The 13993-nt window shown below is 43.1% G+C and overlaps 1 protein-coding gene across 4 annotated transcripts in view; it reads right to left on the bottom strand.

Annotated features, from left to right (window-relative positions):
* The window catches only part of LOC139760165 (uncharacterized), a 106007-nt gene that overhangs the window by 7947 nt on the left and 84067 nt on the right, over positions 1-13993 (bottom strand). The gene's annotated exons all lie outside the window — the stretch shown is intronic.

Here is a 13993-nt window from a genome sequence, read left to right as displayed (position 1 = left end):
GGAGCATGTCATTATTAATGACAGAAAGGCTGATACGGAATAAAGTGATTTTTTTTTTTTTTTTTTTTTTGCTTTGTCGCTGTCTCCCGCATTTGCGAGGTAGCGCAAGGAGAGAGACGAAAGAAATGGCCCAACCCACCCCCATACACATGTATATACATACGTCCACACACGCAAATATACATACCTACACAGCTTTCCATGGTTTACCCCAGACACTTCACATGCCCTGATTCAACCCACTGACAGCACGTCAACCCCGGTATACCACATCGATCCAATTCACTCTATTCCTTGCCCTCCTTTCACTCTCCTGCATGTTCAGGCCCCGATCACACAAAATCTTTTTCACTCCATCTTTCTACCTCCAATTTGGTCTCTCACTTCTCCTCGTTCCCTCCACCTCCGACACATATATCCTCTTGGTCAATCTTTCCTCACTCATTCTCTCCATGTGCCCAAACCATTTCAAAACACCCTCTTCTGCTCTCTCAACCACGCTCTTTTTATTTCCACACATCTCTCTTACCCTTACGTTACTTACTCGATCAAACCACCTCACACCACACATTGTCCTCAAACATCTCATTTCCAGCACATCCATCCTCCTGCGCACAACTCTATCCATAGCCCACGCCTTGCAACCATACAACATTGTTGGAACCACTATTCCTTCAAACATACCCATTTTTGCTTTCCGGGATAATGTTCTCGACTTCCACACATTCTTCAAGGCTCCCAGAATTTTTACCCCCTCCCCCACCCTATGATCCACTTCCTCTTCCATCTGCTGCCAGATCCACTCCCAGATATCTAAAACACTTTACTTCCTCCAGTTTTTCTCCATTCAAACTTACCTCCCAATTGACTTGACCCTCAACCCTACTGTACCTAATAACCTTGCTCTTATTCACATTTACTCTTAACTTTCTTCTTTCACACACTTTACCAAACTCAGTCACCAGCTTCTGCAGTTTCTCACATGAATCAGCCACCAGCGCTGTAGCATCAGCGAACAACAACTGACTCACTTCCCAAGCTCTCTCATCCCCAACAGACTTCATACTTGCCCCTCTTTCCAAAACTCTTGCATTCACCTCCCTAACAACCCCATCCATAAACAAATTAAACAACCATGGAGACATCACACACCCCTGCTGCAAACCTACATTCATGGAGAACCAATCACTTTACTCTCTTCCTACACGTACACATGCCTTACATCCTCAATAAAAACTTTTCACTGCTTCTAACAACTTGCCTCCCACACCATATATTCTTAATACCTTCCACAGAGCATCTCTATCAACTCTATCATATGCCTTCTCCAGATCCATAAATGCTACATACAAATCCATTTGCTTTTCTAAGTATTTCTCACATACTTTCTTCAAAGCAAACACCTGATCCACACATCCTCTACCACTTCTGAAACCACACTGCTCTTCCCCAATCTGATGCTCTGTACATGCCTTCACCCTCTCAAAGTGATATATATATATATATATATATATATATATATTTTTTTTTTCTTTCTTTTTTATACTTTGTCGCTGTCTCCCGCGTTTGCGAGGTAGCGCAAGGAAACAGACGAAAGAAATGGCCCAACCCCCCCATACACATGTATATACATACGTCCACACACGCAAATATACATACCTACACAGCTTTCCATGGTTTACCCCAGACGCTTCACATGCCTTGATTCAATCCACTGACAGCATGTCAACCCCGGTATACCACATCGCTCCAATTCACTCTATTCCTTGCCCTCCTTTCACCCTCCTGCATGTTCAGGCCCCGATCTCACAAAATCTTTTTCACTCCATCTTTCCACCTCCAATTTGGTCTCTCTCTTCTCCTTGCTCCCTCCACCTCCGACACATATATCCTCTTGGTCAATCTTTCCTCACTCATCCTCTCCATGTGCCCAAACCACTTTAAAACACCCTCTTCTGCTCTCTCAACCACGCTCTTTTTATTTCCACACATCTCTCTTACCCTTACGTTACTCACTCGATCAAACCACCTCACACCACACATTGTCCTCAAACATCTCATTTCCAGCACATCCATCCTCCTGCGCACAACTCTATCCATAGCCCACGCCTCGCAACCATACAACATTGTTGGAACCACTATTCCTTCAAACATACCCATTTTTGCTTTCCGAGATAATGTTCTCGACTTCCACACATTCTTCAAGGCCCCCAGAATTTTCGCCCCCTCCCCCACCCTATGATCCACTTCCGCTTCCATGGTTCCATCCGCTGCCAGATCCACTCCCAGATATCTAAAACACTTCACTTCCTCCAGTTTTTCTCCATTCAAACTCACCTCCCAATTGACTTGACCCTCAACCCTACTGTACCTAATAACCTTGCTCTTATTCACATTTACTCTTAACTTTATAATTCCACACACTTTACCAAACTCAGTCACCAGCTTCTGCAGTTTCTCACATGAATCAGCCACCAGCGCTGTATCATCAGCAAACAACAACTGACTCACTTCCCAAGCTCTCTCATCCCCAACAGACTTCATACTTGCCCCTCTTTCCAAAACTCTTGCATTTACCTCCCTAACAACCCCATCCATAAACAAATTAAACAACCATGGAGACATCACACACCCCTGCCGCAAACCTACATTCACTGAGAACCAATATATATATATATATATATATATATATATATATATATATATATATATATATATATATATACAAACATATCAACATAGACATACATATACAGACATATACATATATACACATGTACATATTCATACTTGCTTGCCTTCATCCATTCCTGTCACTACCCCTCCCCACAGGGAACAGCATTGCTATCTCCCACTTCAGCGAGGTAGCACCAGGAAAACAGACAAAAGGGCCACATTCATTTCCACTGAGCCTAGCTATCATGTGTAATGCACCGAAGCCACAGCTTCCTATCCACATTCAGTCCCCACAGACCTTTCCATGTTTTACTCCAGACGCTTCACATGCCATGGTTCAGTTCACTGACAGCTTGTTGACCCAGATATATCACATCATTCCAATTCACTCTATTCCTTGCATGCCTCTCACCCTCCTGTATGTTCAAGCTTCGATTGTCAAAATCTTTTTCACTCTATCCTTCCACCTTCATTTTGGTCCCCCGCTTCTCCTTGTTCCCTCCACCTGACACATATATCCTCTTTGTCAATCTTTCCTCACTCATTCTCTCCATATGTCCAAACCACTTCAACACAACCGCTTCTGCTATCTCAACCACAATCGTTGTATTTCCACACATCTCTCTTACCCTTTCATTACTTAATCAAACCACCTCACACCACATACTGTCCTCAAACATTTAATTTCCAACACATATGCCCGCATGTGTACAACCTTGTCTATAGCCCATGCCTCACAACCAAATAACTTTGTTGGAACTACTATTCCTTCAAACATACCCATTTTTGCTCTCCGAGATAATGTTCTCTCCTTTCACACATTCTTCATCGTTCCCAGAACCTTTGCCCCCTCCCCACCCTGTGACTCACTTCCGCTTCTATGGTTCCATCCGCTGCCAAGTCCACTCCCAGATATCTAAAACACTTCACTTCCTCCAATTTTCTGTCATTTAAACTTAATTCCCAATTAACTTGTCTCTCAACCCTACTAAACCTAATGACCTGGCTCTTATTCATCCCAATTAACTTGTCTCTCAACCCTGCTGACCCTAGTGACCTTGCTCTTATTTACTTACTTTTACTCTCAACTTTCTACTTTCACACACTTTTCCAAACTCAGTCACCAACTTCTGTGGTTTCTCACTCGAATCAGCCACTAGAGCTGTATCATCGGCAAACAACAACTGACTCACTTCCCAAGCCCCCTCATCCCAACAGACTGCATACTCGCCCCTCTCTCCAAAACTCTTGCATTTACCTCCCTGACCATCCCATCCATAAACAAATTAAACGACCATGGGGACATCTAACACCCCCTGCTGCAGACCGACATTCACTGAGAACCACCACTCAGTGCTTTAGATATCTGGGAGCTGACTTAGCAGGGGATGGAATCATGGATGTGGAAGTGAGTCTCAGGGTGGGGGAGGGGGCGAAGGTTCTGGGAGCAATGAAGAATGTTCGGAAGGAGAGAACATTATCTCGAAGAGCATAAATATGTATGTTTGAAGGAACAGTGGTTCCAACAATGCTATATGGTTTCGAGGCATGGGCTATAGAGAGGGTTGTACAGAGGAGGGTCAATGTGCTGGAAATGATATGTTTGAGGACAATATGTGGTGTGAGGTGGTTTGATCAAATAAGTAATGAAACGGTAAGAGAGAGGTGTGGAAATAAAAAAGTGTGTGGTTGAGAGAGCAGAAGAGGGTGTGTTGAAATGGTTTGGACATATGGAGAGAATGAGAGGAAAGATTGACAAAGAGGATATATGTGTCATAGGTGGAGGGAACAAGGAAAAGCAGGAGACCAAATTGGAAGTGGAAGGATGGAGCGAAAAAGATTTTGAGCGATAAGGACCTGAGCATACAGGAGGGTGAGAGGTGTGCAAGGAAAAGAATGAATTGAAACAATGTGATATACCGGGGTCGACATGCTGTCAATGGACTAAACCAGGGCATGTGAAGTGTCTGGGATAAACCATGGAAAGGTCTGTGGGGCCTGTGCACTGCACCGAAACCCCACTCCTATTCCTTGCATGCCTCTCACTCTCCTCTCCTTTATGTTCAGACCCCAATCGCACAAAATCTTTTTTACTCCATCCTTCCACCTCCAATTTGGTCTCCTGCTTCTTGTTCCCTCCACCTCTGACACATTTATCCTTTTTTTCAATCTTTCCTCACTCATTCTTTCCATATGTCCAAACCATTTCAATACACCCTCTTCTGCTCTCTCAACCTCACTCTTTTTATTTGCACACATCTCTGTTATCCTTACATTGCTTACTCGATCAAACCACCTCACACCACATATTGTCCTCAAACATTTCATGTCCAACATATCCACTCTCCTCCGTACAACCTTATCTATAGCCCATGCATTGCAATCATATAACATTATAACACTGTTGGAACTACTATTCCTCCAAACATACCAATTTTTGCTCTCTGAGATAACGATCTCTCCTTCCACACATTTTTCATTGCTCCCAGAACTTTTACCCTCTCCCCCACCCTGTGACTCACTTCTGCTTCCATGGTTCCATCCACTGCTAAGTCCACTCCTAGATATCAAAAACACTTCACTTCCTCCAATTTTTCTCCATTCAAACTTACATTCTGATTAACTTGTCCCTCAACCCTACTGAAACTGATAACCTTCCTCTTATTCACATTTACTCTAAACTTTCTCCTTTCACACATTTTTTCCAAACTCACTCACCAACCTTAGCAGTTTCACACACGAGTCAGCCACTAGAACTGTATCATCGGCAAACAACAAATGACTCACTTCCCAAGCTCCCTCATCCATAACAGACTGCATATTCGCCCCTCTATCCAAAACTCTTGCATTTACCTCCCTGACCACCTCATCCATAAACAAATTAAACAACCATGGGGACATCACACACCCCTGCCGCAGACCAACATTCACTGGGAACCAATCATTCTCGTCTCTTCCTACTTGTACTCATATCTTACATCATTGGTGAAAACTTTTCATTGCTTCTAGCAACTTATCTCCCACACCATATTCTCTTAAAACCTTCCACAAAGCATCTCTATCAACCCTATCATATGCTTTCTCCAGATTCATAAATGCTACATACAGATCCACTTGTTTTTCTAAGTATTTCTCACATACATTCTTCAAAGCAAACATCTGAGCCACATGTCCTTTATCCCTTCAGAAACCACACTGCTCCTCTCCAATTTAATGCTCTGTACATGCCTTCACCCTCTCAATCAATACCCTCCCATATAATTTCCCAGGAATACTGAACAAACTTATACCTCTGAAATTTGAACACTCACCTTTATCCCCTTTGCCTTTGTACAATGGCACTATGCATGCATTCTGCCAATCCTCAGGCACTTCAACATGGTCCATACATATAGTGAATATCCTTACCAACCAATCAGCAATACAGTCACCCCCTTTTATTAATAAATTCCACTGCAATTCCATCCAAACCCACCGCCTTCTTGGGTTTCATCTTCTGCAAAGCTTTCACTACCTCTTCTCTCTTCACCAAATCATTCTCCCTGACCCTCTCACTTTGTACATTATCCAGACGAAAACACCCTATATCTGCCACTCTATCATGAAACACATTCAACAAACCTTCAAAATACTCACTCCTCTTTCTCACTCCATCACTATCTGTTATCACTTCCCCACTAGGACCCTTCACCAATGTTCCCATTTGTTCTCTTGTCTTACGCACATTATTTACTTCCTTTTATTCTCCCCAAAATTAAATGATACTCTCACCCCAACTCTCATTTGCCCTCTTTTTCAACTCTTGCAACTTTCTCTTGACCTCTTGCCACTTTCTTTTATACATCTCCCAGTTATTTGCACTACTTCCCTGCAAATATCATCCAAATGCCTCTCTTCTCTCTTTCACAAACAACTTTACTTCTTCATCCCACTACTCACTACCCTTTCTATTCTGCCCACCTCCCACCTTTCTCATATCACATGCATCTTTTGCACAGGCCATCACTGCTTCCCTAAATTCATCCCATTTGTCACCCATTCCCCTCACATCTTTTGCTTTCACCTTTTGCCATTCTACACTCAACCTCTGCTGATACTTCCTCACACAAGTCTCCTTTCCAAGCTCACTTACTCTCACCACTCTCTTCTCCCCAACATTCTCTCATCTTTTCTGAAAGGCTCTACAAATCTCTTCAAGTTCGCCTTCACAAGATAGTGATCAGACATCCCTCTCAGCAAATTAACAAACAAAAGTCTCTATTTTACATGCTTATCAATTAACACATCGCCCAATAATGCCCTATGACCATCTCTCCTACTCATATATGTATACTTATGTATACCTCTTTTTTTCAGCACACAAATCTACATGCTCTTCACCATTTCCATTCAAAACACTGAACACCCCATGTATACCAATTATACCCTCAACCTGCCACATTACTCACCTTCACATTTAAATCACCCATCATGACCAGGTGCATATGCACCAATATTCACCCATATCTCTCCATCCACTTTCAGTTTTACCTACATCAATCTAGTTTACTTTCTTATGCTCTATCACATACTCCTACAACTCCTGCTTCTGGAGTATTGCTTCTCCTTCCTTAGCTCTTGTACTCTCACCATCCACTGACTTACTCCCAAGACCTTCCAAAACCATTCTTCCCCTTTACCCTTGAGTTTTGTTTCACTCAGAGCCAGAACATCCAGGTTTCTTTCCTCAAACATACTATCTATCTCTCCTTTATTCTCATCTTGGTTACATCTGCACACATTCAGACACCACAATCTGAGCCTTTGAGCACTCCCCGCTTGACTCCTTCCATTTCCCTTTTTAGAAGTTTAAATACAAGGAGGGGTGTCCAGTCCTTCTGCTCCTGCCCCCTTTAGTCGCCTTTTACGATACGCGGGGAATACGTGGGAAGTATTCTTTCTCCCCTATCCCTGGGGGTATATATATATATTTTCTTATTTATCAATTGTAATTAATTGCCATCTCCCGGATTAACGAGGTAGCGCAAGGAAACAGACTAGGAATAGCCCAACTCACCCAAGTGCACATGAATAAACACCCACACACACACACATATACATTTCAATGTATACATACATATTCCTACACAGACATATACCTATATACACATGTACATATTCACATCTGCTGCCTAAATCCGTTCCCGTCGCCACCCTGCCACACATGAAATAGCATCCCGCACCCCTACAGCAAGGTAGCGCCAAGAAAAGACAAAAAAGGCCACATTCGTTCACACTCAGTCTATAGCTGTCATATGTAATGCACCGACACCATAGCTCCTTTTCCACATCCAGGCCCCACAGACCTTTCCATGGTTTACCCCAGATGCTTCACATTCCCTGGTTCAATCCATTGACAGCACATCTACCCCAGTATACCACATCATTCCAATTCACTCTATTCCTTGCGCGCCTTTCACCCTCCCGTATGTTCTGGCCCCGATCGTTCAAAATTTTTTTCACTTTATCCTTCCACCTCCAATTTGGTCCCCCGCCTCTCCTTGTTCCCTCCACCTCTGACACATATATCCTCTTTGTCAATCTTTCCTCACTCATTCTCTCCATGTGTCCAAACCATTTCAACACACCCGCTTCTGCTCTCTCAACCACACTCTTTTTATTACCACACATCTCTCTTACCCTTTCATTACTCTATCAAACCACCTCACACTACATATTGTCCTCAAACATTTCATTTCTAACACATCCACCCTCAGAACCATATAACATAGTTGGAATTTCATTTCTAACACATCCACCCTCAGAACCATATAACATAGTTGGAACCATTATTCCTTCAAACTTACCCATTTTTGCTCTCTGAGATAATGTTCTCCCCTTCCACACATTCTTTAAGGATCTCAGAACCTTCGCCCCCTCCCCCACCCTGTGACTCACTTCCACTTCTATCGTTCCATTTGCTGCTAAGTCCACAAACAGATAACTAAAACACTTTACTTCCTCCAGTTTTTCTCCATTCAAACTTACCTCCCAATTAACTTGTCCCTCAACCCGTTCTTTCTCAATCCATCACTATCTGTAATCACTTCCCTACTAGGTCCCTTCACCGATGTTCCCATTTGTTCTCTTGTCTTACGCACTTTATTTACCTCCTTCCAAAACATCTTTTTATTCTCACTAAAATTGAATGATTCTCTCACCCCAACTCTCTTTTGCCTTCTTTTTCACCTCTTGCACCTTTCTCTTGACCTCCTACCGCTTTCTTTTATACATCTCCCCGTCATTTGCACTACTTCCCTGCAAAAATTGTCCAAACGTCTCTCTCATCTCTTTCACTAACAATCTTACTTCTTCATCCCACCATTCACTACTCTTTCTAATTTGCCCACCTTCCACCTTTCTCATGCCACATACATCTTTTGTGCAAGCCATCACTGCTTCCCTAAATACATCCCATTCCTCCCCCACTCCCATTATGTCATTTGCTTTCACCTTTTGCCATTCTTCACTCAATCCTTCCTGGTACTTCCTAACACAAGTCTCCTGTGTAAGCTCACTTACTCTCATCACTCTCTTTACCCGAACATTCCCTCTTCTTTTCTGAAAACCTCTACAAATCTTCACCTTCACAAGATAATGATCAGACATCCCTCCAGTTGCCCCTCAGCATATTAACATCCAAGTCTCTCTTTCATATGCCTATCAGTTAACAAGTAATCCAATAACGCTCTCTGGCCATCTCTCGTACTTACATAAGTATACTTATGTATATCTCTGTTTTTAAACCAGGTATTCTCAATCACCAGTCCTTTTTCAGCACACATATCTACAAGCTCTCCACCATTTCCATTTACAACAATGAACACCTCATGTACACCAATTATATCCTCAACAGCCACATTACTCACCTTTGCATTCAAATCACTGATCACTATAACCCGGTCTTGTGCATCAAAGCTGCAAACACACTCACTCAGCTGCTCCCAAAACACTTGCCTCTCATGATCTTTCTTCTCATGAACAGGTGCATAGGCACCAATAATCACCCATCTCTCTCTTTATCTACTTTCAGTTTTACCCATATCAATTTAGAGTTTACTTTCTTACACTCTATCACAACTCCTACTTCAGGAGTAGTGCTACTCCTTCCTTTGCAATTGTGCCGTCACCAACCCCTGAATTTAATTCAAAGACATTCCCAAACTACTCTTCCCCTTTACCCTTAAGCTTCATTTCACTCAGAGCCAAAACATCCAGGTTCCATTCCTCAAACATACTACCTATCTCTCCTTTTTTCTCCTCTTGGTTACATCCACAGACATTTAGACACCCTAATCTAAGCCTTTAAGGAGGATGAGCACCCAACGCATGACTCCTTATTCTGTTTCCCCTTTAGAAAGTTGAAATACAAGGAGAGGAGGGTTTCTAGCCCCCTGCTCCCGCCCCCTTTAGTCGCCTTCTATGACACATGGGGAGTACATGGGAAGTATTCTTTCTCCTCTTTGGCAGTGGATGGAACCATGGAAGCGGAAGTGAGTCACAGGGTGGGGAGGGGTGAAAGTTCTGGGAGCGTTGAAAAATTTGTGGAAGGCGAGAACATTATCTTGGAAAGCAAAAATGGGTATGTTTGAAGGAATAGTGGTTCCAACAATGTTATATGTTGCGAGGCGTGGGCTATAGATAGAGTTGTGCGGAGGAGGGTGGATGTTTTGGAAATGAGATGTTTTAGGACAATATGTGGTGTGAGATGGTTTGATCGAGTAAGTAGTGAAAGGGTAAGAGAGATGTGTGGTAATAAAAAGTGTGTGGTTGAGAGAGCAGAAGAGGGTGTTTTGAAATGGTTTGGTCACATGGTGAGAATGATTGAGGAAAGATTGACAAAGAGGATATATGTGTCAGAGGTTGAGGGAACGAGAAGTGGGAGACCAAATTGGAGGTGGAAAGATGGAGTGAAAAAGATTTTGAGTGATCGGGGTCTGAACATGCAGGAGGATGATGGGCATGCAAGGAATAAAGTGCATTGGAACGATGTAGTATACTGGGGTCGACGTGCTGTTAATGGATTGAACCAGGGCATGTGAAGTGTGTGGGGCAAACCTTGGAAAGTTCTGTGGGGCCTGGATGTGGAAAGGGAGCTGTGGTTTCGGTGCATTATACATGACAACTACAGACCGAGTGTGAACAAATGTGGGGTCTTTGTTGTCGTTTCCTAGCGCTACCTTGTGCGCATGCGGGGACAGGGGGTTGTCATTTCACGTGTGCCGGGGTAGCGACGGGAATGAATAAAGGCAGCAAGTATGATATGTACAAGTGTATATATGTATATGTCTGTGTAAATATATGTATATGCTGAAATGTATAGGTATGTATATGCGCGTGTGTGGACGTGTATGCATACACATGTGTGTGTGGGTGGGTTGGGCCATTCTTTCGTCTGTTTCCTTGCACTACCTCGCAGGCGAGGGAGACAGCAACAAAATATGATAATAATAAAATCATCATATTTGCTGCCTTCATCCATTCCCGTGACCACCCCGGCACACATGAAATAGCATCCCCCCTTCACCAACGAGGTAGCGCTAGGAAAAGACAAAAAATGCCACATTCATTCACACTCACTCTCTAGTTGTCATGTGTAATGCACCGAAACCACAGCTCCCTTTCCACATCCAGGCCTCACAAAACTTTCCATGGTTTACCCAAGACACTTTACATACACTAAGTCAATCCGTTGACAGCATCTCAATCCCGGTATACCACATCTTTCCAATTCACTCTATTCCTTGCACGCCTTTCACCCTCCTGTATGTTCAGGCCCCAATCGCTCAAAATCATTCTCACTCCACCTTCCACCTCCAATTTGGTCTCCTGCTTCTCCTCATTCCTTCAACCTCTGACACATATATCCTCTTTGTCAATCTTTCCTCACTCATTCTCTCCATGTGACCAAACTATTTCAAAACACCCTCTTCTGCTCTTTCAACCACACACATTTTATTACCACACAAGGAAACAGATGAAAGAATGGCCCAACCCACCCACATACACATTTATACATTTATATACATACACGTCTGCACACGCACATATACATACCTATACACCTCAACATATACATATATATATATATACACACACAGACATACACATATATACACATGTACATAATTTATACTGTCTGCCCATATTCATTCCCGTCGCCACCCCGCCACTCATGAAATGACAACCCTCTCCCCCCGCATGTGCGCGAGGTAGCGCTAGGAAAAGACAACAAAGGCCACATTCGTTCACATTCAGTCTCTAGCTGTCATGTATAATGCACCGAAACCACAGCTCCCTTTCCACATCCAGGCCCCACAAAGCTTTCCATGGTTTACCCCAGATGCTTCAGATGCCCTGGGTCAATCCACTGACAGCACGTCAACCCCAGTATATCACATTGTTCCAATTTACTCTATTCCTTGCATGCCTTTTATCCTCCTGCATGTTCAGGCCCCGATCACTCAAAATCTTTTTCACTCCATCTTTCCACCTTCAGTTTGGTCTCCCACTTCTCGTTCCCTCCACCTCTGACACATATATCCTCTTTGTCAATCGTTCCTCACTCATTCTCTCCATGTGACCAAACCATTTCAATACACTCTCTTCTTCTCTCTCAACTACCTTTTTTTTTTTGTTACCAAACATCTCTCTTACCCTTTCATTACTTACTCTATCAAACCACCTCACACCACAAATTGTCCTCAAACATTTCATTTTCAAAACATCCACCCTCCTCTGCACAACCCTATCTATAGCCCATGCCTTGCAACCATATAACCTTGTTGGAACCACTATTCCTTCAGACATACCCATTTTTGCTTTCCAAGATAATGTTCTCGCCTTCCACACATTCTTCAACACTCCCAGAACCTTCGCCCCTTCCCCCACCCTGTTATTTACTTCTGCTCCATGGTTCCATCCACTGCCATTTCCACTCCCGGATATGTAAAACATTTAACTCCCTCCAGTTTTTCTCCATTCAAACTTACCTCCCAATTGACTTGTCCCTCAACCCTTTGAAGCTAATAACCTTTCTCCTATTCACATTTACTCTCAGCTTTCTTCTTTCAAACTCTTTATCAAACTCAGTCACCAGCTTCTGCAGTTTCTCACCCGAATCAGCCACCAGCGCTGTATCATCAACAAACAACAACTGACTCACTTTGACAGCAGACTGCATACCTGCCCATATCTCCAAAACTCTTGCATTTACCTCCCTAACAACTCCATCCGTAAACAAATTAAACAACCAAGGAGACATCACGCACCCCTGCCGCAAACCGACATTCACTGGGAATCAATCACTTTCCTCTCTTCCTACTCGTACACATGCCTTACATCCTCGATAAAAACTTTTCACTGCTTCCAGCAACTTACCTCCCACACCATATACTCTTAATGCCTTCCATAGAACATCCCTATCAACTCTCAAATGCGTTCTCCAGATCCATAAATGCCACATACAAATTCATTTGTTTTCCTAAGTATTTCTCATACATTTTTCAAATTTTTCAAAGCAAACACCTGATCCACACATCCTCTACCACTTCTGAAACCACAATGCTCTTCCTCAATCTGATGCTCTGTACATCCCTTCACACTCTTAATCAGTACCCTCCCATGTAATTTCCCAGGAATGCTCAACAAACTTTGTAATTTGAACTCACAGTTATCCCCTTTGCCTGTGTACGTATATAAATGTATACGTTGAAATGTATAGGTATGTATATATGTGTGTGTGGGCGTCTATGTATATACATGTGTATGTTGGTGGGTTGGGTCATTCTTTCGTCTGTTTCCTTGCACTACCTTGCTAATGCGGTAGACGGCGATTAAGTATAACAATAAAGTGAGTCAGTTGTTGTTCGCTGATGATGCAGCGCTGGTGGCTGATTCGGGTGAGAAACTGCAGAAGCTGGTGAGTGAGTTTGGTAAAGTGTGTGAAGGAAGTAAGCTGAGTGTAAAGTGAATAAGAGCAAGGTTATTAGGTACAGTATTGCTGAGGGACAAGTCAATCGAGAGGTAAGTCTGAATGGATAAAAACTGGAGGAAGTGAAGTGTTTTAGATATCTGGGAGTGAATTTGGCAGCGGATGGAACCATGGAAGTGGAAGCGAGTCACAGGGTGGGGGAGGGGGCGAAAGTTCTGGGAGTGTTGAAAAATGTGTGAAAGGCGAGAACATTATCTCGGAAAGCAAAAATGGGTATGTTTGAAGGAATAGTGGTTCCAACAATGTTATATGGCTGTGAGGCATGGGCTATAGATAGAGTTGTGC

The sequence above is a fragment of the Panulirus ornatus genome, chromosome 35 (genome assembly GCF_036320965.1).
Source record: "Panulirus ornatus isolate Po-2019 chromosome 35, ASM3632096v1, whole genome shotgun sequence".
In the NCBI taxonomy this organism is placed as follows: domain Eukaryota; kingdom Metazoa; phylum Arthropoda; class Malacostraca; order Decapoda; family Palinuridae; genus Panulirus; species Panulirus ornatus.
This window is presented reverse-complemented; position numbering and strand designations above follow the sequence as displayed.